Source organism: Ambystoma mexicanum, chromosome 1q (assembly GCF_040938575.1).
Source record: "Ambystoma mexicanum isolate Mex_15411 chromosome 1q, UKY_AmexF1_1, whole genome shotgun sequence".
NCBI classification, from domain to species: Eukaryota; Metazoa; Chordata; class Amphibia; order Caudata; family Ambystomatidae; genus Ambystoma; species Ambystoma mexicanum.
The window spans coordinates 1,190,236,123-1,190,260,924 of NC_090922.1; the positions used below are offsets into that span (position 1 = coordinate 1,190,236,123).

General features: G+C 45.0%; 1 protein-coding gene across 1 annotated transcript in view; it reads right to left on the reverse strand.

Moving 5' to 3' along the window:
- LRRC7 (leucine rich repeat containing 7) overlaps positions 1–24,802 on the reverse strand; it is a 3,010,809-nt gene that overhangs the window by 1,013,756 nt on the left and 1,972,251 nt on the right. The window lies entirely within an intron of this gene.

Here is a 24,802-nt window from a genome sequence, read left to right on the forward strand (position 1 = left end):
GCGACGTTCCACGGGATACACTTAACGTGGATTGGCACGTTTCCGAGCCATAACACAGTGTAATCCTGTGGATGCACTAACATGCATCGCGCGCCGGGTACACTCTTTTTTTTCTTTTTTCTGGCGACCATGGAAAGGGAGAAGGGACCACACGTAGTCTCTTCTCCCTTTACCAAGGTGGCCAGTTTCCTCTCATACATTAGTACGGCGCAACTTGGCCCGAAATCGCGCCCTGTTGCTCCGTACTAACGATGCAGTATGTGCGTTCTCAGAACTAACACGTACTGCGACAAAACCTTTTCAAACGGCAAAAGAAATGCTGCTTGAAAAGATTTCATCATCTGCGATTAGTGTTCTGGGGCTGCAATCTTGGGAAAACTAGTATCCCGAGCCTGCAGACCCTGGAAACTAATAGCAATAACCGCCTCGCCGCCGGCCCATTTCCGCTTTATTGTAATACCCCCTGGACCACCGTTAAGGCCCTCGCTATGCGCAGGCCTGTAACTTCAGGCACCGTGGGCATTCCATAGCGGTAGTAGCACGCCGGTTCGGCGGTTATTGCCACAGTGGCATGTCCGTCTGATCAGGAGCTTCTGTTATTCTGCTTTTCGCAGTCCCATTGGACTTCATTGCTCAACACAGCCGGCACCATTAACACCATTTTTGTGGAGGCTATGTCGCCATGCACCTACAGGTAGTTTTACCGCCTGATAGACTTTAGAAACCTAAAGCATGCAGGCTGAAAAACAGGAGGCAATAACATTACCATCTACTTTTTCAGTTACTTTCAAGCTTGCAGTGATGCCTGCAATGATGTTCTACAGCGATTGGTATAAAACCTTATTTTGTCATGTACGCCCCATGTTCAACGAACAAGCGCTTTTACTTGTACCCTGCCAGCAAGTGCTGTGAACCCTTGCAATGGATCGATGTCAATGAACTTCAAAAGCAAATTGCAAACAGAATGGCCTTTGAGGCCGCCAATTAAAAGTTGATTTTACGCAGGCCATGATTTCAATGACTCCAAGTTTAAAGCAATCAATTTCCCACCGATCAATTCCTCTTTCTTAAGGGGGCTCCCAGCGAGCTCTGCAAAGTGTGATGCAAACGTCTGCACAATGCTGCCGCTAATTGAAATGCCATTTGCGTCTCTGACTCAAGCAAACGCCAGCTTTTTCATTAGGCAAAATGTGCGGAGCCGCAGATTTAAGATGCCGCATCAATATGGAGTCTATCTGTGTCTGCGGGCTGGCACATTTTTCAAATGTTTTCAGATGGAAATTGACGACCCACTCTGAGCCACTTAGCCCACCCACATGTAGGCTTTCACGGATTGGGCACACGTCGGAGTGCATATGGGGCTCGTGGGCGAGCAAGTTGTACCTTTTGTCCCTGCCATTTCCTTTAATTTAATGAGGATGCAAGCTAGATAATGCACATGTATTAGCTGTGTAAGACCCAGCTGCCAGTAAGATTGGCAAATTGATTTTGGGAACCATGGTACAGTCACGGAAGTGCTAATTAGGAAGCTACAAGGGCTTTATCCATTCAATAGTACATCAATGTTGCAACATTTTAGATTTTTGGCAAATAGAAAAAATGCTGGAGAATACTACGTGAGAAAAGAAGATTGGCATTTCACAAAGAGACCATACAACAATAAGTACAGTTAAAAAAGGTTATCAAAAGTCAAAAGTAATATGAATACCACGTCCGTTTGAAGGAATCATTTATCTCTTTTCAAAACAAATTGAGGTCCTCGCCTCTGATGATAATGCACACCTGAACATAGATATGTGGCATACCTGATGCACCCAACCTCCTTGTCAACTATAATTCCTGCACAAGCTTGCTCAGCGGCAAACGAGTAAATGGAAGGAAATTCCCTCAAAAGTCAGGTCTGGGATTCTAGATTCAATTTCCAAAAGATAATGGGGATTGGTTGAGCAGGTTTACTCCTGCCGTATCCCTTCCTGGACATGACGGTGGCAGACACCTCTGCTTAGCATAACCTGAGTAGATGCTTTAACAGTTATGGCGCGTTACATCTGAATGCATTGTTGCTCCATTTATATATTACTAGCAGGTTGAAGGCACACCCCTAAATGCTCACACCAGAAAAAATACAACCTGCAAGGGGAAAAAGGACAAGAGATTCTTGCAAGGATAAAAAGTTCAATTATACAAAATATAGGGGTGCCAGCAAAGAACTCTGCCTCCCAGGAACGTTCTGAGCAAAAAGGGTGCAAGCAAAAGCTTAAAAAGGGATACAGCGTCATTCATATACAGTAAAAACCTGCACGGCTGGTTGGTACGACCCTATGCATGATCAGCCTACTCCATAGGGGATGCCAGGCCATTGGACCCAGCCATGACTGTCCATCTTCCATCACGTGGGGTCAGCTGGACTCATGATCTCCAGGGAACCAATGTCGAAAAGACAATTAACTACATTATACTAACAGTGCTACTCTATCATTCACAGTGCACCTGGCACGATCATGGACTGTTACAGGGGCAGGCTTGAGGTCACTGTGACCCGCACACATTTCACTCATGTCAGTTGCATCGTCCGGCTTCCACCCTCGCTCCTAAACTATAATGTATCCCTTCCTGTACCTCCCATTACAAATCATGTTGTTACGAAGTAAAGATTGGGTGACCATTATCTTAGATCTTTTATGGTTGGCTGGTTTATGCTCGGTGGCCTGGGGTCAGCTGGTATCTCGGAATTCAGGGGTCATGAGACTCGGACAGTTGTAGGGGCTGGAACTCCTAGTCGGCTGGGTGGGGGTCAGAGGCTTGCTCTAGCCTGTTTGTGATAACACGTGTAGCGAGGCACCCAGCACTGTCTGATGGTCTTGCAGGATACATTCTTTTTTGGGATAAGCATATTGCCAAAGTTTTATAACAAAGGAAGGTTTTTGTGGGAATTTGCAGTGCATGTCTCTCTCTCATCAGCGCTTGTGCCTATTCAGGTTTCTCTATCAGGTTTGAGGCCTGTGTCTCATGTACAGGCCATATGCTTCTGCCATAGCTACAAAATAGTGTCTGTTTATATGCGGTCACTAAGTCTAAACATCTAAAATGTGCATAATATTATGGCGGTGCAGGGTCTCTTAGTATGCCCTTCTCCCTCCAGACACATCACAAGTCTCCTCATGGGAATCGCCTCAGCCTACAGCGCCTAGGGAGGAGGTATGGGTTAATTTCCTTCCCAACATTATGTACCCGTGCCTCATGCAGTAATTCCTATTTCAGTCCTAGTTTGAAGTGTATTTAATCAACTAAACCAATGCTCTTTCGAGACAATATTGCTAGTCTTTCCTGTAGGAGCTAGTTTGAATGAATTGTTTCAGTTTGCAACAATGGAGTAAGCCAGATAAAGCTGACCATGAGAAAAGCATGAATCCCGTAAATCGGCTTCCAGATACTTTAAGTGGGAGCACTGAGATTGTGCACCAACATTATTGGTGTCCCGATCGACAGCCGAGGCAGCAGTGACTTCAACATAAGTGCCATACATGTATGACTGAAGCATGTAGGCTTCATACTGTTGAAATGGCATACATTCATCAACCTCCATGGGAAATTAAGTTTCTGTAATTGTCATGAGAAATTTGCCACAACGTGACAGACGTCATTGCTGACACTATTTAAGAGACATGCACCGTTTTCTGTCACCCGCATTACTACAAAAACACTGTATTGTGTCACTTGCATGATTTCAAAAGTGATGTCTGCTAATGTCAGCTAGAACGCTGAAAGTGTGGAAAGTTTATCATGAACTGATGAACTCTAGGAACAATGAACGTAGAACTACAGCGCATTGAGTCATATGGCAGGAAGCATGGCAGCCGCTTAAAAAATAAACTGGGAAAAGGTATATTTCATCATTGTTACATTGTCTACACCATGGACCCTACCCACTTGCCACATTTCAGGTTTGTAGCATGTTGTGGAGTATGCTGAACATTTCAAACATACAAACACATATACAAGCATTGCAGACCGCTTAAAAAAAGAGTTAAAAAGAAAAATAGAAAAAGGTATATTTATACTTTTTACATTGTGTACACCATGGAACTACCCACATGCATAATTCAGGTTTTTAGACACACACATATCCACACATTTACATTTTATATAGAGATTTGGGTGTAATACATTTCAGGTTTTTAGAAAAACACACATATCCACACATTTACCTTTTATATATAGAGAGATGTTGGGGAAATAAATGCATGTATTAAATAAGCACGAATGCAGGTTGCACTATGAAATACTCTTCCCCTGAAATTTCCCCAAAGACACACCTCAGCTTCACTTTAGAAATACACTTGGTCATACCATAATGGAGGTGCAGTCTGTGAATGCACCAGCCAAGGTGCCGGGGGGGAGGCGGGGTACCATACATCGTCAGGGGTTCGAGCATATGTTGAACATCTGCCAATCCATAGTAAAGGACATTCAGCATACCTGTTGAAGCGTCTTAGCTTTTCTGACTGCTACCATATTAGGAGTCGTTGAAAGCAAAACAATTAACTCCCTACTTATGAATCACCTTCGGTGAATGGGATAATTTTCCCAGTGCCATGCTCCTGTGCTTTGCATTCTATGAAAACCCTGTGCAAACATCTGCAGCCCTTTTAGTATTCTCAAAATTCATGGGAAGAAATGCCCCAGGGATCCCACCATTCAATTTCTCTAAAATGAATATGGTAGTGTATGAAGAAATGGTGTCTACCCAACTTCATCAAAACTATTCAACTAGGCCATGGGTGCACAACATACGGCCCGCGGGCCAGTTGCGGCCCGCAATGCTCTTTTGTCCGGCCTGCGAGGCACAAAGACTTTCCTAATGGAGGGCGGCCCGCAAGCAGCATCGCCCGCCCTCCATTAGGAAAGTCTTTGTTGTCTTCCGGGCCAGACAAAACACTGGCCCTCATTGGCTCAGCACACACGCACCACTTCGCTCCTACGAGCCGCATAGTGCGTGTGTGCTGCACCAATGGCGGGGCTAGCACTACGGCTGGCGTGGTCCATAAGGCTTGATGCCGGAAGGCATTTCAGCCTTGGACCACGCCAGCCGTAATACGATTCCAGCGACTTCCAGCTTACCTGCCTTCCAGCACGTCTCCAGTAAGTGGTCTGTTTGTGTTTGTGTGTCGGGTCTGTTTTGCTGTATGTTTGTGTGTGTATGTTGAGATGCGGGGGTGGAGGGGTGTCGGATGTGTATGAATGTTTGGATTTTAATGTTTTCCTGTGTATGTTGAGATGCGGGGGTGTCGGATGTGTATGAATGTTTGGATTTTAATGTTTTTTGTGTGTATGTTGAGATGCGGGGGTGGGGGGGTGTCGGATGTGTATGAATGTTTGGATTTGAATGTTTTTTGTGTGTATGTTGAGATACGGGGGTGGGGGGTGTCGGATGTGTATGAATGTTTGGATTTGAATGTTTTTTGTGTGTATGTAGAGATGCGGGGGTGGGGGGGTGTCGGGTGTGCATGAATGTTTGTTTTGGAGTGTAAGTGCGGTGTATGTTGAGATGCAGGGTCTGTATGTGTGCATGCTTACTAGTTTGTATGCTGATTTGGGGGTTGGGGGGTTCTGGTCTGTATGGGTGCATGTTTGAGAGTGTGTGCTGAGTTGGGGGGTGGGGGGTTTGGGTCTGTATGGGTGCTTGTTTGAGAGTGTGTTGATTTGGGGGGTGGGGGTTCGGGTCTGTATGGGTGCATGTTTGTGTGTGTGCTGATTTGGGGGGTGGGGGTTTGGGTCTGTATGGGTGCATGTTTGTGTGTGTGCTGATTTGGGGGGTGGGGGGGTTCTGGTCTGTATGGGTGCATGTTTGAGAGTGTGTGCTGAGTGGGAGGGTGGGGGGTTTGGGTCTGTATGGGTGCATGTTTGTGTGTGTGCTGATTTGGGGGGTGGGGGTTCGGGTTTGTATGGGTGCATGTTTGTGTGTGTGCTGATTTGGGGGGTGGGGGTTCGGGTTTGTATGGGTGCATGTTTGAGAGTGTGCTGATTTGGGGGGTGGGGGTTCTGGTCTGTGTGGGTGTATGTTTGAGAGTGTGTGCTGAGTTGGGGGGTGGGGGGTTTGGGTCTGTATGGGTGCATGTTTGTGTGTGTGCTGATTTGGGGGGTGGGGGGTTCTGGTCTGTATGGGTGCACGTTTGAGAGCGTGTGCTGATTTGGGGGGTGGGGGTTCGGGTCTGTATGGGTGCATGTTTGAGAGTGTGCCGATTTAGGGGGTGGGGGGTTCTGGTCTGTATGGGTGCATGTTTGAGAGTGTGTGCTGAGTTGGGGGGTGGGGGATTTGGGTCTCTATGGGTGCTTGTTTGAGAGTGTGCAGATTTGGGGGTGGGGGGTTTGGGTCTGTATGGGTGCATGTTTGTGTGTGTGCTGATTTGGGGGGTGGGGGTTCGGGTTTGTATGGGTGCATGTTTGAGAGTGTGCTGATTTGGGGGGTGGGGGGTTCTGGTCTGTATGGGTGCACGTTTGAGAGCGTGTGCTGATTTGGGGGGTGGGGGTTCGGGTCTGTATGGGTGCATGTTTGAGAGTGTGCTGATTTAGGGGTTGGGGGTTCTGGTCTGTATGGGTGCATGTTTGAGAGTGTGTGCTGAGTTGGGGGGGTGGGGGATTTGGGTCTCTATGGGTGCTTGTTTGAGAGTGTGCAGATTTGGGGGGTGGGGGTTCGGGTCTGTATGGGTGCATGTTTGAGAGTGTGCTGATTTGGAGGGTGGGGGGTTCTGGACTGTGTGGGTGCATGTTTGAGAGTGTGTGCTGAGTTGGGGGTGGGGGGCTCGGGGGTGGGGGGTTTGGAGTCGGGGGGTTCGGGTCTGTATGGGTGCTGATTTGTTGTGTTTGGTTGGGGGTTGAGGGAGCCATGGGGCATAGTGTTTGGTTGGGGGTGTGGGCGCCATTGGGCATACTGTTTTGTTGAGGGGTGAGGGGGCCATGGGGCATAGTGTTTGGTTGGGGGTGGGGGCCATGGGGCATAGTGTTTGGTTGGGGGTTGAGGGAGCCATGGGGCATAGTGTTTGGTTGGGGGTGAGGGGGCCATGGGGCATAGTGTTTGGTTGAGGGGTGGGGGCCATGGGCATAGTGTTTGGTTGGGGGTTGAGGGAGCCATGGGGCATAGTGTTTGGTTGGGGGTGATGGGGCCATGGGGCATAGTGTCTAGTTGGGGGTGATGGGGCCATGGGGCATAGTGTTTGGTTGGGGTGATGGGGCCATGGGGCATAGTGTCTAGTTGGGGGCCATGGGGCATAGTGTTTGGTTGGGGGTTGAGGGAGCCATGGGGCATAGTGTTTGGTTGGGGGTGAGAGGGCCGTGGGGCATAGTCTTTTGTTGAAGGGTGGAGGCCATGGGGCATAGTGTTTGGTTGGGGGTTGAGGGTGCCATGGGGCATAGTGTTTGGTTGGGGGTGAGGAGGCCATTGGGCATAGTGTTTGGTTGGGGGTGAGGGGACCATTGGGCATAGTGTTTGGTTGGGGGTGAGGGTGCCATGGGGCATAGTGTTTGGTTGGGGGTGAGGGGGCCATGGGGCATAGTGTTTGGTTGGGGGTGATGGGGCCAGGGGGCATAGTGTTTGCTTGGGGGTGAGGGACAGGGGGCATAGTGTTTGCTTGGGGGGTGAGGGAGCCATGGGGCATAGTGTTTAGTTGGGTGTGAGGGGGCCATGGGGCATAGTGTTTGGTTGGGGGTGAGGGGGCCATGGGGCATAGTGTTTGGTTGGGGGTGATGGGGCCAGGGGGCATAGTGTTTGCTTGGGGGTGAGGGACAGGGGGCATAGTGTTTGCTTGGGGGGTGAGGGAGCCATGGGGCATAGTGTTTAGTTGGGTGTGAGGGGGCCATGGGGCATAGTGTTTGGTTGGGGGTGGGAGCCATGGGGCATAGTGTTGCACTCCAAGAGTTAACCCAATAATAAAGCTAAAACAGGCACAGTTAGGAGATGTACATCCTTTGCTTTTTGTTGAGGAAACCTGACTCAACGAAGGCCATACTCCTCTTGGGCAACCCAAACAGCAAACTATAGCAGTCCAAAATAACGGAATGTCCAATCTAGGGTCAATAAAATATATATAAGTTAATTAAACAGACGAGATACAATAACTAAATAGAAATAAATTATAACAATGGAAAATGTGTAGTACAAAATGTAAGTTTGAAATGCAAATAAAAATCGTTACCCCTCAAAAACATATTCTTTTTCTATGTGTTTAATACAAATTGGGGGTTTAAAAAGCCTCCTGCCATGCCACGCCTACCGCCCGCCCACATTTACTTTTCGGCCCACTATAGCCCTCATGTAAGGTACTTTCGGCCCTCTGTCAAAATCAGTTGTGCACCCCTGAACTAGGCAGTACAAGACTCCACATTTAGTACAATGCTGTACCACCTGAGTTTGTTGGTAGCATATACAGAGCTGCCAGGCTTATCTTAGGAGGGAGAGAGGGCTGTTGAATCAATACAAGTGAAATTGTAATACTAATGGTCCACAGAAACACTGAAACCCTATGTATTGTAACAAATAAAGGATGTATTTAGATACAAGTAGGCCCAGATAAATCTAGGGGTAAATAAGAACTATCACACATTATGTACAATCACAATTATCAAAACACAACACTATGCTTGAAGGTGCACAGGCGAAAGCATTAACCTTATTTGTAACACCTAACGTTAGTTCTAGGAATGTCAAACCTTTTCATACACATTCAGTATAGGTCACACCTATTCTTGGGGAGTAAAAATCAATGGTTACTTTCACAATTATGTTCAGTAATGCCAGGGCAGTAGACCCTACCAGTTGTACAATGACTATCAGTAACACATCACATAATCAGTTAACTGGACACTGTACATTTTGTGAATAGTGGAACACTTATTCCAGGTACAAAAAAAAAAACTATAACTACTTTTGTGATAACACATAGTTATACTAGGTGAGTAAAACATAAGGGTGTAATATTCAATTACAGGTGCTTTTGAGATCAGTGAAACACAGATTGAGATTAGCAGCAACTCTTGCAACCTATTTTTGGATGGCACACAGCTAACTCAAGGTAAGAAAAACCCATATACTTTTTTAACCTCACAATGAAGACCAGGTTAGATATTTCCCAGCTATACAAGTACCTTATGTATGATTTATGAGGGACAGTAAGAACCAAATACTCTTCTTGTGTCTTACTAAACAGCACAGGGAAAGCAGAACCCAATGTTACACTTTACTGAATGACTCAAAGTTATTCTAGGTAGGTAGGACCTAATGCAGACTTATTCTGGACATGTTAGCAGTATGTCAGGGGAAGCAAGACCCAGTTGGGAAACACTCATACAATTATCCTAACAGGAGTAATCTGCTGAAACCAACACATTTCTTTTGGGAAGAGGCACAACCTAATCACATGCGAGTAATATACCTTCACATCTACTTTCTATTAGAATGGCAACATGGTTTCTAAGGAAAGAAAGATGTTAACCATACTTTTAAGAATAGTGCAGAACACATTCAAGGTATGTAAGAACTTTTGTAACTGTTCACTCAGAGTTACAGTTACCAACCAACTTTTTTAAGTAACTTGTAAACACTGATTTTCTTTTCTAGGCAAAATGCCCAATCCCTTACAAGTCTTTCCCTTATTCTTGGAGCATGAGTGTTCTCAGTGGCACAAGGGGGGGGGTCACTAGGATATAGTGTCCAACAGGCAATGTCAAGATAGGTTCTTAAGTAGCAAAAGTCAGAGTTCATTAGGAAGACTGGGCAAACAGCTGAGTACTTTACTTCTAGAGTTAGAAGAGGGTCCAGAGACTTCACAGAAGACACCCTAGCAGGATTCTAGCAGTGGGACTGGGTGCACTGGATGAGAGGGTTCCCAATCACAGAAAACATCCCACAACTATACCGAAATCCAAACAGACTTAAGGTAAATACATACCCAAGCCAACACAGTACCTCATCATTGAAGATTTTGCAGCAGGAGGACTTCAGGATCTGCAGCCAAATACCATGTCAGTGGATTCCTTGTTGTGGTGACTGAAAACAAGACCTCAGAAGGAACATTGCAGCAGGGATCAATGGAGAAGGCTCTAGGCAAGGTTTTCGTAATGGATGAATGTGGTTCTGAGGTTTTGGTGCCTTTTCACAGAGCACAGAAGAAGACAGAAAATCATGGTTGAATTCTCGTTGCTACAAAGGTCCAGCTCTCTGTTGACGTGACTTTTTGGACTTGATTTGTTTCTCTGAAGATACACCATGATACCCACGAAGTTTAAGCGAGATTCAGAATTCAGAAGACCATGCACCGCACAATGCCTTCAGCTCCCAAGGTTTTGGGGTATTGCAATGCGTGGGATGGCTCAGAATGCAGGTCCTCTTGAGTCTAGTGGGTCTCATAAGGCTCTGGGTCAGGGTCTTCATTTTCGGAGTCCCCAGGTTGATTGGAAGTAAGGGTTACAGCAGGCTCTGGTTACACAGCGGGCTCTCTAGTCGCAAGGAAATCATTTCAGCCGCTGTTCCTTCATCATCCTCTTTGGTTTCAGTTCCAGTGGTCAACTTGTCTTCAGCTTCCAGGTTTGCAGTATTTAACAGGAATTACTGCACAACCTCTGCACTGCATTGTCTCCCTGCATTTTACAACAAGGGGCAGTCTGGTTGTCCAATCAGGGCAGCCAGCCCCCAAGTGGGATATATCCCCATTCAGGCAAGGAGATAGACAAAAGACTGTGGAGTTTTGAACTCCTCCCTCACTTCCTGCCTTCACAGACAGAATGGAGGCTGGGCAGGGAGTCCAGGGGACTCCTGCCGAAGATAAAAATCACACAAAGGAATTGCCTGCCCTGGATGTCAGGGGAAGGACAAGAAACACTAAAATGGCGAAGAAAGAAGACAGGGGCCATTTTGGTCAAATGAGCACCCTAAGATGCCTTTACTGCAGCTGTGAACACAGCCCGCAGTAAAGGTGCACCAAATTAATACAAGGTATCACTGCCCCCACCCATTGAAGGTAAGCTTGTCCCTGTAACAGAATTGTTACACTTTTAGTGTGAACGGGGATACATTGTATCTCCCCAGAACTCCACATAAGGTTGGGTGTGCTGGTTTCACCTAACACAATGCAAAATGGATCCAAAGATCCTTTCTACCCTTGGGAACTGTAGTTCTCTCAAGGTTAGCCGGAGAAAGTTTAAAAGGGGAGCCCTAGGACAACCCGGCACCAACAGACAGTCATTGCCAAACAGTTGTTAAAGAGGATAACTTTAAAAAGACAAAATGGAGAGTCTAAAAACTGACACCCATAAAAAGAGTAAACGATTTTGTGGGTGTGGAAAAAGGTTCCCACTCACACAGGTATTAAGGAAAAATATCCCCCTAGTAAAACAAAATGTTCTGGGGTTGACCCAGGTCAGGAGGATTTACCATTTGTATGAACATCTTACCTAACAGTCATATTACTGCACAGCCATACTGTGAGCTATTGTGGTAAAGTGGAACAGTTACCGCCATCAAAAATCATTGGAAATACCAAGGGGGTAGTATCGGCTGTGGTAATTCCGAAAAAAGTCCCCATGGTGTACTAAGAACACCAAAAACAGCGAATCTCACAGCTGTCTGACCACTCGTGATCCAGTGGTAATTTCGCAGGATGGAGCGGCAGCATTGGTAATGTATTTTGGTGGCAATGACACAGATTTACCAAAGAATTACTGCCATACTTGTAATGATACCCAAGGCCTCATCACGGGTCTGGCGGTAACTGTGCCAGTAAAGGCAGGTTATGGCCGGACCCATAATGAATTACCAGCGCCTGACTTCCCGGTGCCACCGGGCTATTCTGAGACCGGCAGCCGGGAAGTCAGGCGCCGGTAATTTGATAATTCCCCATTCCCATTGAGTCCTATAGGGAATGGGGATGACGGCTATTCTGAGACCGGCAGCCGGGCACCAGCAGCATTAATAACGGTGCTGGTGCTTCTGTTACGGCTTGCTTACTGTGGCCGCTGTGTCCGGCAGGGTCTGTCCTGTCGGGCACAGCGGCCCCCGGCAAGCAAACCCCTAGTGTGCCGGTCCAGTAACAACGGTGACGGTAGGCTTACAGGCACTGTTGTTACCGGACCGGCACACTCGTAATGAGGCACACTCGTAATGAGGCACCTAGAGCCTTTAAAACATTTTTTTTAAAGTCTTTATTTTGTTTGCCACCTATCCCCAAAAAAACAGATACCAAGAAATCAAAACGACAATGGACTTTCCTCACAAGGCCAGAACTGCCATCATTTGCAAGAAAACTCTAGTTATATGCAAATTATTACAATCAAATACAAAAGTGCTCTAAACGCATGGCATGATTACAATAATTTGCACAGTTTTCTAAATAAATGACACATGTTGCACTTATATTCGCTTCACGTGTAGTCACTTGCATCAAATGGCAGGGTAATAAAATAATGTACCCAGATAATTTCCTCACATGTCAGATGTCGGCCACTTTATTATAAATTATTAAGGTGATGGCATCATATGCACTGGTATGCTTACCAAATGTTATGTATTGACATGATTTACTGAGGTATACCGTGCAGAACCACTCCCCCCAGGCACGTGGCCAGCCTGCAGTCCTATGGGACACAATGGGAATGGGGATTTACACCATTCCGCCTCCGGGATTCCCAGGACACCAGGGTCGTAATGCCCTGGTATTTCCGGGAGTCACGGAGGCGGAATGGTAATACGAGTCTGGCGGTAACCAGGCGGTTTTACCGCTGGACTCGTAATGAGGCCCATGCTGCCTTATTTCAGGAATGTAGACACGTAATCAAAACTGAACTATCCTCCTTAAATCATGCTTCCCCCTTTTCTGCCCTGCCCTGGGTTCACCCACACTTTTCGTGCACCCTGAAGTGAGTTGTTTTGCATGTTGGTGCCTTGAAAATTACGAATGAAATTAAAAACAAAAACTAGTATGAATGATGGCACAGGTCCATTGATATTGAATAATATACGGCTTGACCCATCGAAAAATCGAATCTGCTGGTTGAATAAGCTTCAAACCCCTAACAAGAGGCACTGAGCTTTCTTTCTGTTCAAGAGGACCCAGAAAGAAAGTCTGTTATCCACAAAAAAACAAAAGACCTAAATGTAGAGCACATGGGCAGGGAGGAAGGGAAATCCATCCACAACAAATATCAAACGCAAACAATGAATGTACACGAGAGATACAATACACACAATACAAGTGTTGGTACTATTCATTGGAATAACTGAAAACATTATGTTGGGATTGTACAGCTCAGTAGCTTTTAAAGTCACACAGGCTTCTTAGATATTGCCTACAAAATAAAATGAGCAGTGAAAGAGCCCACATTCCTCTCACATAGAAAGCACTGCAACTCTCGAAGCTGCAGGAAACGCATGTATGAAAGCAGCCCCCGAACATCCACTTTATCTACACAAAAATTACATCTGGGATCTGGACCAATGCATGAATGGTGCACAGTCAAAAACGATTTTCATCGAACTAGCAGTGCTAAGAAATGTATTTTTAAGGAGGCACACGTTACTCACTTAATACAAAGGCATATGCAGTGCTTCATAACGTAAGTCAAAGCCTAAAACCCATGACCTGCAAAGAGGATGTGTTGTTTCAATGGATCTCGCCCAGTGTCTAAAGATGTTTATAGGGGTAATGGCCCAAAATGTTGCCCTTATAATTGCGACGGACGAAATTTCAGTATTTTTTTTCAGCCTTCGAAATTATGGGGGTCGCAGTCATCACATAGATCCGTTTATAGGTAGTCTTAATCTTCTATAGCTGCAACCAAGCTTTTGTTTTTTATGAATGGAACATGCCTCTGCATCTACCTGGCAGCCACACCCAAATAATACTTGCAGTGATTCAAATGGCCAATTAGGCTTCAGAATGGCACCACTGTGTAAACCAAAGCAGAGGTAAGCGTCCATGCTTGGCAGGTACTGGCAGGATTGTCATCTGGCACTGTTGATGTGTTTGCCTCGACAGTCACAGATTCAATGGTGGCTAGACGATGGAACATCTGCTATGGGATTGTAGGCTGGTGAGACTGTTTTGGGGTGAGATTGGACGTGTGTGATGAAGTGATTGTTGGTCTCCCGCTCTTGGATTTTAGTGTGATCATATTGGGGAGTGATGAGTCTTTGGATGATCTCACTCAAAGTGAGAAGAAGTGGTTGTTCAGAAGGGCGATGACTGGTAAAAGAATTATATTGAGGAACTGGAAGAATGCTTTGACATTGAATGTGGGTGGAGATGTGATTGTCTGAGATGCATGAATTGGCAAATATGGAGAGAGTGATGTATAGGAGACTTGGTAAATTGGCTTTGTTTGAGAAAATATGGGGTAGATTTTTGCAGTTGTTTTAAATTGACATTATAGTTGTTTGGTGGGGGGGGTAATTGAGAGATGTATTTGAGAGGTAGGGGATATAGGGTATTTCATATCTCACTGTATAGATGTACTGTGTAAAATATTGTGCTTTTCTTGTGTTTTTTTTTTCATGTGTTATTTGATATACACTGATTGTATTGGGATTTGTTATGGATGTTGTGTAAATAAAGTTAAAAAAAAACATGGTGGCTAGACTATGTCATGAATCCTGCTCTTCTTCAAATACTTGAGCTCCCACGTTCCCTGTGTGTGGTATTGAGAATCTTACATGTCTTGCACTTTGTGTGCATCCTCTGTGAAATGTTGACTTCACTGGTGTTTCTAGTTTATTTGTGTGAACTTGGTTAAATTATAACTTTTGCACAATAAATACATTTAACATTAAAACATAACATTTGTATTAGGCACCCCATAATTAATGCAGGCTGGGGTGACAAGCCATGGATAGAGCACCTTCAAGGGAAAATGGACCAGCTGATAGCCCAAGCGCTAATACTAGAAAGAAGATTCAGCAAGTTCTCGCTATAACCCATTTTAGACTTTTACAACACCGGGGTAATACCATCGATAACCTAGGCTGGAGACACAGCCTTAAGAATGCCTTGGGAAACCTGGGACAAACTTGAAGCCAGGTTCTGGAGGCGAATTCTTATCTTACCAAATAGCATAACGATAACTGTAATACGCCATGAACTGGGCCTACACTCGTTGCACGTAAATGTAGTTTGGAAAGCTCTATATACATATAGAAAAATAGAGCTAGTAGATTGCCCGCCACAATATTACATCTTGAAAACCAAAAATGAGAGATTTCCATCCTGGCCTCTAATAGCATGGAAAAAAAGGTGTGGCGACATCCTACAAAATCTAAACGTGACGGCAGACACACTTTGTAGAAACCCAATGGGGGTTAAAAATCTACTTATGTCCGTGGACTGTGCACAAACGGAAATTGCACGTGTCACATCTAAAGTTCACACTTTATCAACAAAAATAACTATTCTGACTAAAATCATACCAGGATACCTGAAAAAGAGCGCAAACCAAAAACACAGGGACTTGATCCTACGTTTTAGGCTTAACATCTTAAGAACAAAAATTATTCTATGTCATCTGCCGACTGTGCAACCAGCATGAAGAATCATTGCGATACTTGATCTTGTTTTACCCAGATTTAAGAACAGAAAGAGTAAAATTGCTACATACAACGTTAACACCTTCTTGTAATCTAAACTTGGACCTGTGGTACGCTGCTGTTTATGATGATCCTAAGCAAAAAACAACTAGAGCACTGGGCATATTCTTGGAATCAATGGTAAAAAGATTTTCAAATTGTCAAATGGAGCTTAGACACTCAAGACTCAACCCAAGATGAAAGAGAAAGAGAAACGGAAAGAAACAAAAAGGGACGAAGGATCGCCTCTTAAGATTTTAGCGATGCTCCCATCCCGCCAAACCTGTTACAAATGTGGACAATTTTGAACTGATAAAATGCCAGTTGGACCACTGGACAGGTTTGGCTATGGAACTGGAGGGAGAACATTTTAAAGCAAAAGTTTGTATTCATTTACACTGTATGCTTAATAAATAAAAAATAAAAAAACATCATCCATTATATATTTAAGACATGGAAGAACAGTTTTGCAATACATCAATTCATCTTATATAAAAATACCATTGAATAATATTAATAAAACTCATCATAAATGATAGAAGGAAATTCAAATGATGCCAAGTATGTTATCCCTAGGCCCTATTATCATAAGTAAAGGCAGGACATTGAACCCTAGCTTCCTAATAAAAGTGCATAGTCTCAAGTCAATAGTATGTACCAGATAATTGCACAGGATCAGATAACGAAATCCCTGTCTTGCATATTCTGCCAATCTTTTTTTGTATGGAGAAAATCAACATTGGCTATACAGCCTCATCTATGTTTTTACTTAAACAGTTCCTTCCTGAATTCATTGTAATTCATGTTATTATCCAAAGTACATTGAATGAGATTCAGGAAATGTGTACAGTAAATCCGAAATTCACTGAATACTGGATTACTATCCTTGGGGTTGTTCCACACATCCGAAAAATAACAAAGGATAGAGATCTCCTTGTTGGTCAATATCCTAAAATATAGTAAACAATGCTTCGTTTTTAAAGTAGTAGTCAAGGATATTAGTCCCAATTCCATTCTCACTGCCTCTACTGGCAGAGATTGAGGCAGACAAAATGCAAGCCTCCACAACTTCCCCTCCAGTGTCTTCAACCAGCTTAGTTGTTTATTTGTATACAATTATAGTCCATACAGAAATCCTGGAACACTTCTGCTTTTATAGGCTTTAATGAGGCCTTCTACTGAACTCCCAGTCTGTTGCAAATGAAAATGTTTACATTGCTGATTTTTGGATCGCCTTAGGAGCTATGTAACTTTTTATCGTCAAAGGGGAAGGGTATCTGTTAAAATTGTGCCCAGATATACATACGGTCGAGCAACTTCTATAGGTACAGTATCTATTCTCCAGACAAAACTCCTATAGGCTTTACTTCTGGTGATGACCATAATCATAGTTTTTCCTTGATTAATCTTCAAATTGTTTTCTTCAGAGTAATTAGCCAATGCAGTCAATGAACGCTGCAATCCTAGAAGAGTTTTGTCCAGAACGACAGTGGCGTCTGCATACCCCATTCAGGTGGCTGCCAAAACTTGGGGATAATTATTACAGGTTTCTGTTTTATGGTTCGAGGCGGTGTGTTAATGTAGGGTTACTCTTGGCCGTAGCTCCTGGCATGTATCACCAACATACTTTCTTGTGGGCAGTTATTTGCATCATTATCGGTTGTGTGTGTGAAATTAGGTGAATTTCCTTGAAATTGACCCTAAATTCATCATCCTTGTTGACTATTAGGTGTAAGTCCTTAATAATTGTATTCAGTTGCGTTAACCCTGAATGATAAGTAATCACCAAGTGTATTCATTCTACTGTTTCTGTATTGTAACAAGTTACCTCTAGGTATTGTCAATGTACAATCAAATTCCTTGTCAATTTGTCTGCTTCAGTAACCCTTTTGCAAGGATATACAGACTGTGGAACATTGATTTTCACTTCTCTTCCTTTATGCCTTCCTGGTTGCCGCTCTTTTTCCCACTTAAGGAGCCCTCCAGCCTCTTTTCCTTTGCAGATGGGGAGCCGGTGCAAGTGGATCTAGGTCACGTGGCCTAAGCCCCGCCCACTTTCTCAGCCCTGCCTCTTCCTTTCTGCTCTTGACTCTTATATCAAGGTCGTCTCTCGCCCGGGCGTCTGAAGTGAAGGGCAGAAGAAGAAAAGGGAAATTCCTGTTTGAACCTGATGAAGAAAAGGGCAATTCCTGTTTGGACGTGTCCAGGCCAGGAGGACACAGGGCCCGAACCCCTGCTCAGACAGCAGGTAAGTATGCACCAACTTGTGTTTACTTCCTCTGTCCCCACAGGCCATTCCCCCATTTATCAGGCAACAGCAACATCTACTTCTCCGTTGCTGGGGTGAGGACAGGTGCTCCGTGGCCCACCTCCTCCCCTGTCCACTGTGATGGCCTTGTGCCCACTACCCGCCCCTTTATTGCCCCTCATTATGTCCTCCCCCCTGGCTGCTAGCTCTCTTCTTCCCTCTTCCGTTCTCCCTTATCCTTTCTGCCCTCCTTTCATATCTTTCACCACAGGAGTTGTATTGATTCACTATTGTCTCACCATCACTGACCTGTTGCCAACACTTGGATTTGTCCTTATGGACACATTGGGCCTCATTACACGGATGGCGCTAAGGGATTACCGGCACCAGTAAGGGTGCCGGTAATCCCTTAGTGCCATACTACGAGGTCCCTCAGCGGGTCCCGTCCTTAACGTGTGGTCAGACCACACTTTGAGGACGGGACCCGCTGAGGGACTTCAGGGCAAATAACGGTACCGCTAATAGCGGTACCGTTATTTGCTCCTTCCCCATTCCCATTGAGCCCTATGGGGGCTCAAATGGGAAAGGGCCTTGGTGAATGGGGAATTACCGCCCCGCTAACCTTGGAATGGGGCGGTAATTACCCCATTCACCAAGGCGGAATCGGTAAGATACCGGCGGCAACCATGGCGCTAATGGCGCCATGGTTACCGCCGTCCGTGTAATGAGGCCCATTGACTTGGTGTTTCACCTTCTCAACTTTCATGCTGGACCTCCCCGTATCTCACACTCAGGGTGGCTCTGAATCATGCTGTGCTTTTCTTGATTCCTTGCCTACATTCTCTGTTCCCTGCAACATTGTGTGTTTTACTGACCTCTGCAACTGTATTCACTCTCCCCTCTACTTCTCTGCTCTTTTTCACTGTTTATTCTCTGTTCTCTCCTCCTCTCCCTCCTCCCGCCCGCCCTCGCTTTCTTTTCTATGCACTTATTCTATCAGAATTGTCCCTTGACCTAGTATAATAGCAACAACGTGTGACTCCTCCCCTTCCCATACTTGCCCCCCCGCACTATCTTAAATGTCCTCAGGCCTAGTACGATAGTCGCTTGTTCTGTTCCTCTCCCTCCTTCTCATCCCTTCTCCCTCTCCTAAAACTCTGACTCTACCAGAAATGTCATCAGGCCTAGTACGGTAGTCGCCTGTCTGTTTCTCAATCCTTCCTATCTGTGTCTTTTCACTTGCTCTATCTGAAATGTCGCCAGGCCGAGTACGATAGTTAATGACACATTCTTGTTGCTCATGGCCTGTAAGAATCTAATTGTATTTTTCCCCTGTTCCCTCCCTTGCCGTGAACCGCTTTGAAACATATTGTGTATAGGCGCTATATAAATAAACTATCATATCATATCATATAATATCATATCATATTTGATCGGATATGTTGGTACTGCATGGCCTGACTGTCAATAATAGATTGTTTTGTGTTGTTTGAATGTAAACTTCTCCTGTGCCTGTATTGATTCCTTTGTGTTGGTTTATTATATACTGCTATTTCTAGGTTGCCATTCCTTGCAACTGACCTTGTATTATCCAGGAAGTGTGTGCTCTTCTTGGAGTATTCCCAGGTGTACAAAATGCAGTGGTGGAAGAAAATGTCATCAATGTATCAAGATTTTTTCTAGAGAGGGGTGTCTCCTAACTTTTTTGTAACGTATCAAGATATGTTCATGACTTCTAAGAACTCCTGTTTGAGGTCTGCCATGAAAAGGCTCAAATACGGAACTGCCATTTTTGTTCCAATGAACATTCCTTTTCTTTGAATTATCTCACATTGAAGCAAAACATGTTGTGTGCCTATTATGAATCTCGTGGGATCTGTGATGACCCTGACTGTAGTTCTAATCTTGCTGGCCATGTCCTTCAGGAATCTCTGGCAGTTATTCCATCTTCTTGTAGAATGTTGGGATACAGTGAGGTGATATCCAACATGACCAGAAGAGCATTTGGTGGTACACATTGTATTTCTTGAATCTTTTTGGAGACGTGTTGTGTCCTGTACACACATATTTCTGTACCCTAGAGCATAGATCTAATAGTTGCTGCTGGTTGCAAAGGGCTCCTTGGGCCCTGATGCCTCAAACCAGGTGATTGCAGGTTTCCAGGGGTTACCAAACCAGTCTCTAGTCTGCGGTTTACCAAGGTTCTGTTAGTGAGCCTTTTTGTCATTTTCACTAACCACTGGTTTAACTGTAACTTCTCTGTAGGGGTGAATTGGTGTCAAGAGCCACCATCTGCCTTCCCTCGACCCAATATATCCCTGCAGTCTAGATTCTACCATGTAGCACCACAAAGTCGTATTCACCCAGCTGCCCTGAATGTACCTTCTCTAGCCTTCTTGCGTAGGTCTTCTATGTCCACCTTCCTTTTTATCCTGCTTTGGGTCAGCCACCCTACCTTTTCCTTTATAGTGTCTCTAACTGGTTACGTGTGTTTTTCTTCTACTCAGTTGACCACCTCTGCCTACTCACTACCACCTTTACCTCCTGATATAATTAGCTGCATCCTTATCCCATCTTCACCTCTTGTTGCTCCCACTTTCTCCTCTGTACCACCTTTGCCTCCTGATTTACCACATCCTCCCTAATACAATGTTTTCCTATTGCTGAAACAGCCTCCTACTCTATACGACATTTACCTCCTGCTCTCATCACCTCTTCCTTTTTACCACCTTTAACATCCTGATGTTATGACCTCCTTAGTACCACCCATGCCTCCTTCTGGTACCATATCCTTCTTGATAGCATCCTCACCTCCTAATGAAGCCACCTCCAACTATTCTGCCTCCTCGTGCCTCCAACAGCTATTTTACATGCTCCATAATGCTCCCCAATAGTCTCCAACTGCTTGCCACAATCTTCTCCAGCAGCCCACGCTGACTGACTGCAGTCTTTGGGTCTTATAGGGCTCTCTTCTCTCAGAGTAGGTTGGCCACTTTGTGAGTATCTGCACCTGTGAGGTGTCAGAGGTGGGCCCAAACCTTTATCTGGCCTGGCCACCATCTTGGAATCCACTGTCCTTCATCTGCTAGTGCTTAGTTTTGCTTGGGAAGTATGAAACCCCATTGCTTTCCAAGTGTGTCTCCAGCTGTAAACACTTCTGAATGTCGTTCTAACTTTCCTAAAGGTTAGGGAAGCATTAATTGCTGACAATTGCTGACACAATTGTATCTTTGCATCCTGCTGAGTGAATGCTCTGCATGTAGACAATGGTTTGATTCATTTGTGTCATCTGTGGGTGAATATGCATCTCAGGAGTTGTTGGGGGAGAACATAATTATTTATTAATACAAATCAGAGGGAAAGCAATGCATTTTTGGCACAAAAACACGTACAGATTTTACCATTGATCACAGAGCAGAGAACTTTTACAATGGGGTGATAGAATGTGACTCGAAGACCGGATGTTGCAGGGAAAGGTAAAAACATAAACCAGCGACGAGGACAGGACCGAATGACATTGGAACAGGATGGTGGAGAAAGTGCTGAATTAAGGATGGAAGGGTGAAGGAAAGGTGCTCTAGGATTGTCCATGAAGGGTAGGGAGAGTGGAAAAATGGCAATGGGCTGAAAAGGTAAAGGTAAAGCAAGAAAGATTGAAAAGTGTGCGGTCCGTCAGGTTGAGGACTTTGTCCAGAGGTGAAAGAAATATTGGTCATAGAAGGTGCCACCCACCGCCTGGGAGTTTCTCGCTCGCCAGGTAGGCAATAACCGAGTGTGGCCGAGGTTTCAAATCTGAGATGGAAAATCTCATTGATATGAACATAGGCAATGACAACATATTATCTGGGTCTGAAGCTGCATAGCAAACACTTTCACTGTAGTGTTTCTGGGATAATGTAAACTTCAAAGGGTTTAATATTGCACACATTGTAGCTACACAAACCACCTATGTATTCAGCTGAATTATGCCATGGTAGTGAACAGCATTGAAAATAGCACTCAGAGGAAGTAAAGCTTTCAATAAAAGATGTCAGAATTAAATACAATACAAGACACAGATGTGCATATATTATGGGAAGGCCATAGAGGAAACTGGCACAGTAGTCAGACCTAGAAAGGACTAATGAAGAGATTAGCTGTTCAGAAGTATGGAAAGAAAGGAGATGATGGATTTTCTGATATTGAGGAGGTTGAATCTGGCTGCAGTAACAGATGAAGAGCAAGAAGTTGTGTGATGGGTCGAAGATGACCAGGAATGTAGTCGTGAGCGAAGAGAAGAAAAGGAGAAGAGGTGGAGAGGAAGAGATAGCCTGTTCAGCTGAGAAGTAGAGAACTGTACTCTAAGTGGAGTTGAGCACGAGTGAGTGAGGCGCCATTCAATATTTGCTGGTGGATAGACAGTTTTACATTTTCGACAATAGCTTGTCAGATAAAGAGTGAAAGGTGAAGAAGATCTTTGTGTCATCATCAAAGAGTTGGTAGGAGAAGGTGTAAGAGGAGATCGGGCACCAGCAGCTGAACTATAGAGAGTGAAGAGAAGTGGACCAAAGATAGACACTTGGAGAGAGAAGGTCAGAATGGCTAACAGTATCGAAGGCAGCAGGGAGGTTGAGAAGAATACGAATAGATGGCAGGTTTGCATGCCAAGCGGACGAGATGACATTTCTGACATTGAGGAGAGCTTTATTGGAGGAATGCAGAGGTCAGAAGACATTTTGAAGAGTGTCCCGGAGGTTGTGAGCTTGAAGGCACTCAGTGAGTCGATTGAATACTACCTGCTCTATGATTTTGGAATAGTGTGGTAGAAGAGAGTGTGAGGAACCAGAAATGATACATGGACACAGAGAACTCATGTTTTTTGGTACAAACCTTTACTAACATAGTTTTAGAAATGCCTCACTGGCCCTAATCTAAGGGGTAATTCCATACCTCTACCACAATGTAAGGGTCTGTCCTGTATCAAGATGTCAAAAGCAACCATTTCCTGTGTCTGAAATCCTATCCTAGCCCTCTCATTCTAAAAGTAACCATAAGGTGCTAAGGTTAATGTCTTTGGGCTTGGAAAGTGCACACATTTTCAAGTTCAACAAAAAAAGATATATCTCCAACAACCATTTCAAATGATAGTGTTCAGTTTCGGGGAATGGCTCCATTCCCCGGGTTTCTCTCCACCAAAACAAAAGTTCTAAAAGGACAACCAAGTTCTTTGTAGCCCAAAGGATAACCCTCTCCTCTTGGTCTTGCAATCCACTCCAGGGGAAATTACTCCCTTCCCCAGGTATTTTCCACATTCAATGTACTTCAGATTCTCTTTTCAAAATGTCACAAATGCAATTCAAAATCCTAAGGGCATGAATATTCCTCTTTTCAAGTCCAACAACTTGGGTGTTGGTCCCAGACTCACACAACACCTGGTATACTCCCCTGCCAGGTTCTTTTGTACAGTTCCTGTACACAATTTGGGGATGGGTGCCAGACTCGCAAAGGCATGGTATACTCTCCTGCCTGGACTTTTGTGCAACACACGTCTTTGTAATCACTCCAGCTTGCATGATATACTCCCCTGCCAGGACAGTTAGCTCACTTCATGAACCATGGGGGCATGAGTTTTCCCCAGTTCCCTCTTCTCATTCATGTACTTGTATTCTCTACTTCCGCAAGTACTGGGACCCTGAAGATTAACTGTAAATACATATAGGGGTGTCTCACTCCCCACTCTTGTACCTCTTTTCTAAGTTTCTTTACATCTTTCCCCAGTGTCCCATTCTTTCACCATGGGCTCACCGGCAGGTTGGTCTCCTGAGTTTGCGCAATTATATTCAGGTCCGGTCTCCACCTTTCTCTGAGTTTGGCAGCTTTCCTTGACAGCGGTCCGGTGCTTTCCTAGCACCCCCACTAGAATGAAGCTCACGTTGGCTTTGTGCTCCTGAGGCACCTCTTGCCCCTCCTCTCTCAGAGCTATGCTGTCTGCTGGCTGCGTTTTTGTGCACTGCCAGTGTGAATCCTGTGAAAGCTTTTCTCTTTGCTGGTGGTGACTTCTAGGAAAGGTTCATATCCCGTTGATATCCCGGCTCACTGCTCTGGTAAGGAGTCTCTGGGCTGGACTTGCTTCTTGCCGCCTCCACTACAAAGCCCTCGGGATCCTGTCTCGGATGAGGACATCATATTTCTCTCGCCTGCTGCTCCCGTACTGCTCTGTACACCATTCACCGTCGTCCGAGTCAGCACCTGGGAGGGTTTCTTTCTGGCTTCGAGCTGTATGGATTTAAACTCACACGCTGGTAACAGAAGCCGACTTGCACCAATTAAATTAGTTAAAACACTAGACTGCTCACTTCGGCTCACCCGAGTGACCTTCACTATTGCAGTCCTCTTCTTCGTCTCAGAATGTGTTGTTTCACTTAATGTAAGGGGTTTAAAAGTTCTGTCATCAGCTTTTGCAGGCTATTGTGGGACATGAAGGCATGAGCTATGAAGGCACGAGGTATTAAGGGAGTATCCTTAAAAGGAAGGGGTGGATTATTGGTTCTTGGGGTCAGAATCAGGTGGCAGGTTGCAGTCCCCTGGCCACATGAGGAGAGGCTAGCTCTGGGAAAGGAGTGATGACATGAGCAGATTCATCACAAGAGACAGGGCGAATGTTGGCAGGATAGTTGGGATCTAGACCAGGATTTTTAGGGAGAGGGATGACAGTAGCTGTCCTATAGAATAAGAGAAAAGTAGCATTGTCAAGAGAGAAGGTGAAGAGGGAAATAAGATGTGGAGCAACACTGGGAGCTATGTGCTTCACAATGTGTGGGACAGTGGGTCAGAGGGGACACAGGAAAGGTTAACCTTGAGGAGTAGGGCAATAATCTCATTAGAGTTGCAAGAGGGGAGGGTGGGAGTGGTGGAGAAAAGTGAGCAGGCAGAGGGGATTGAAGATTATTAGCGAGGGTATTGTTAATGGT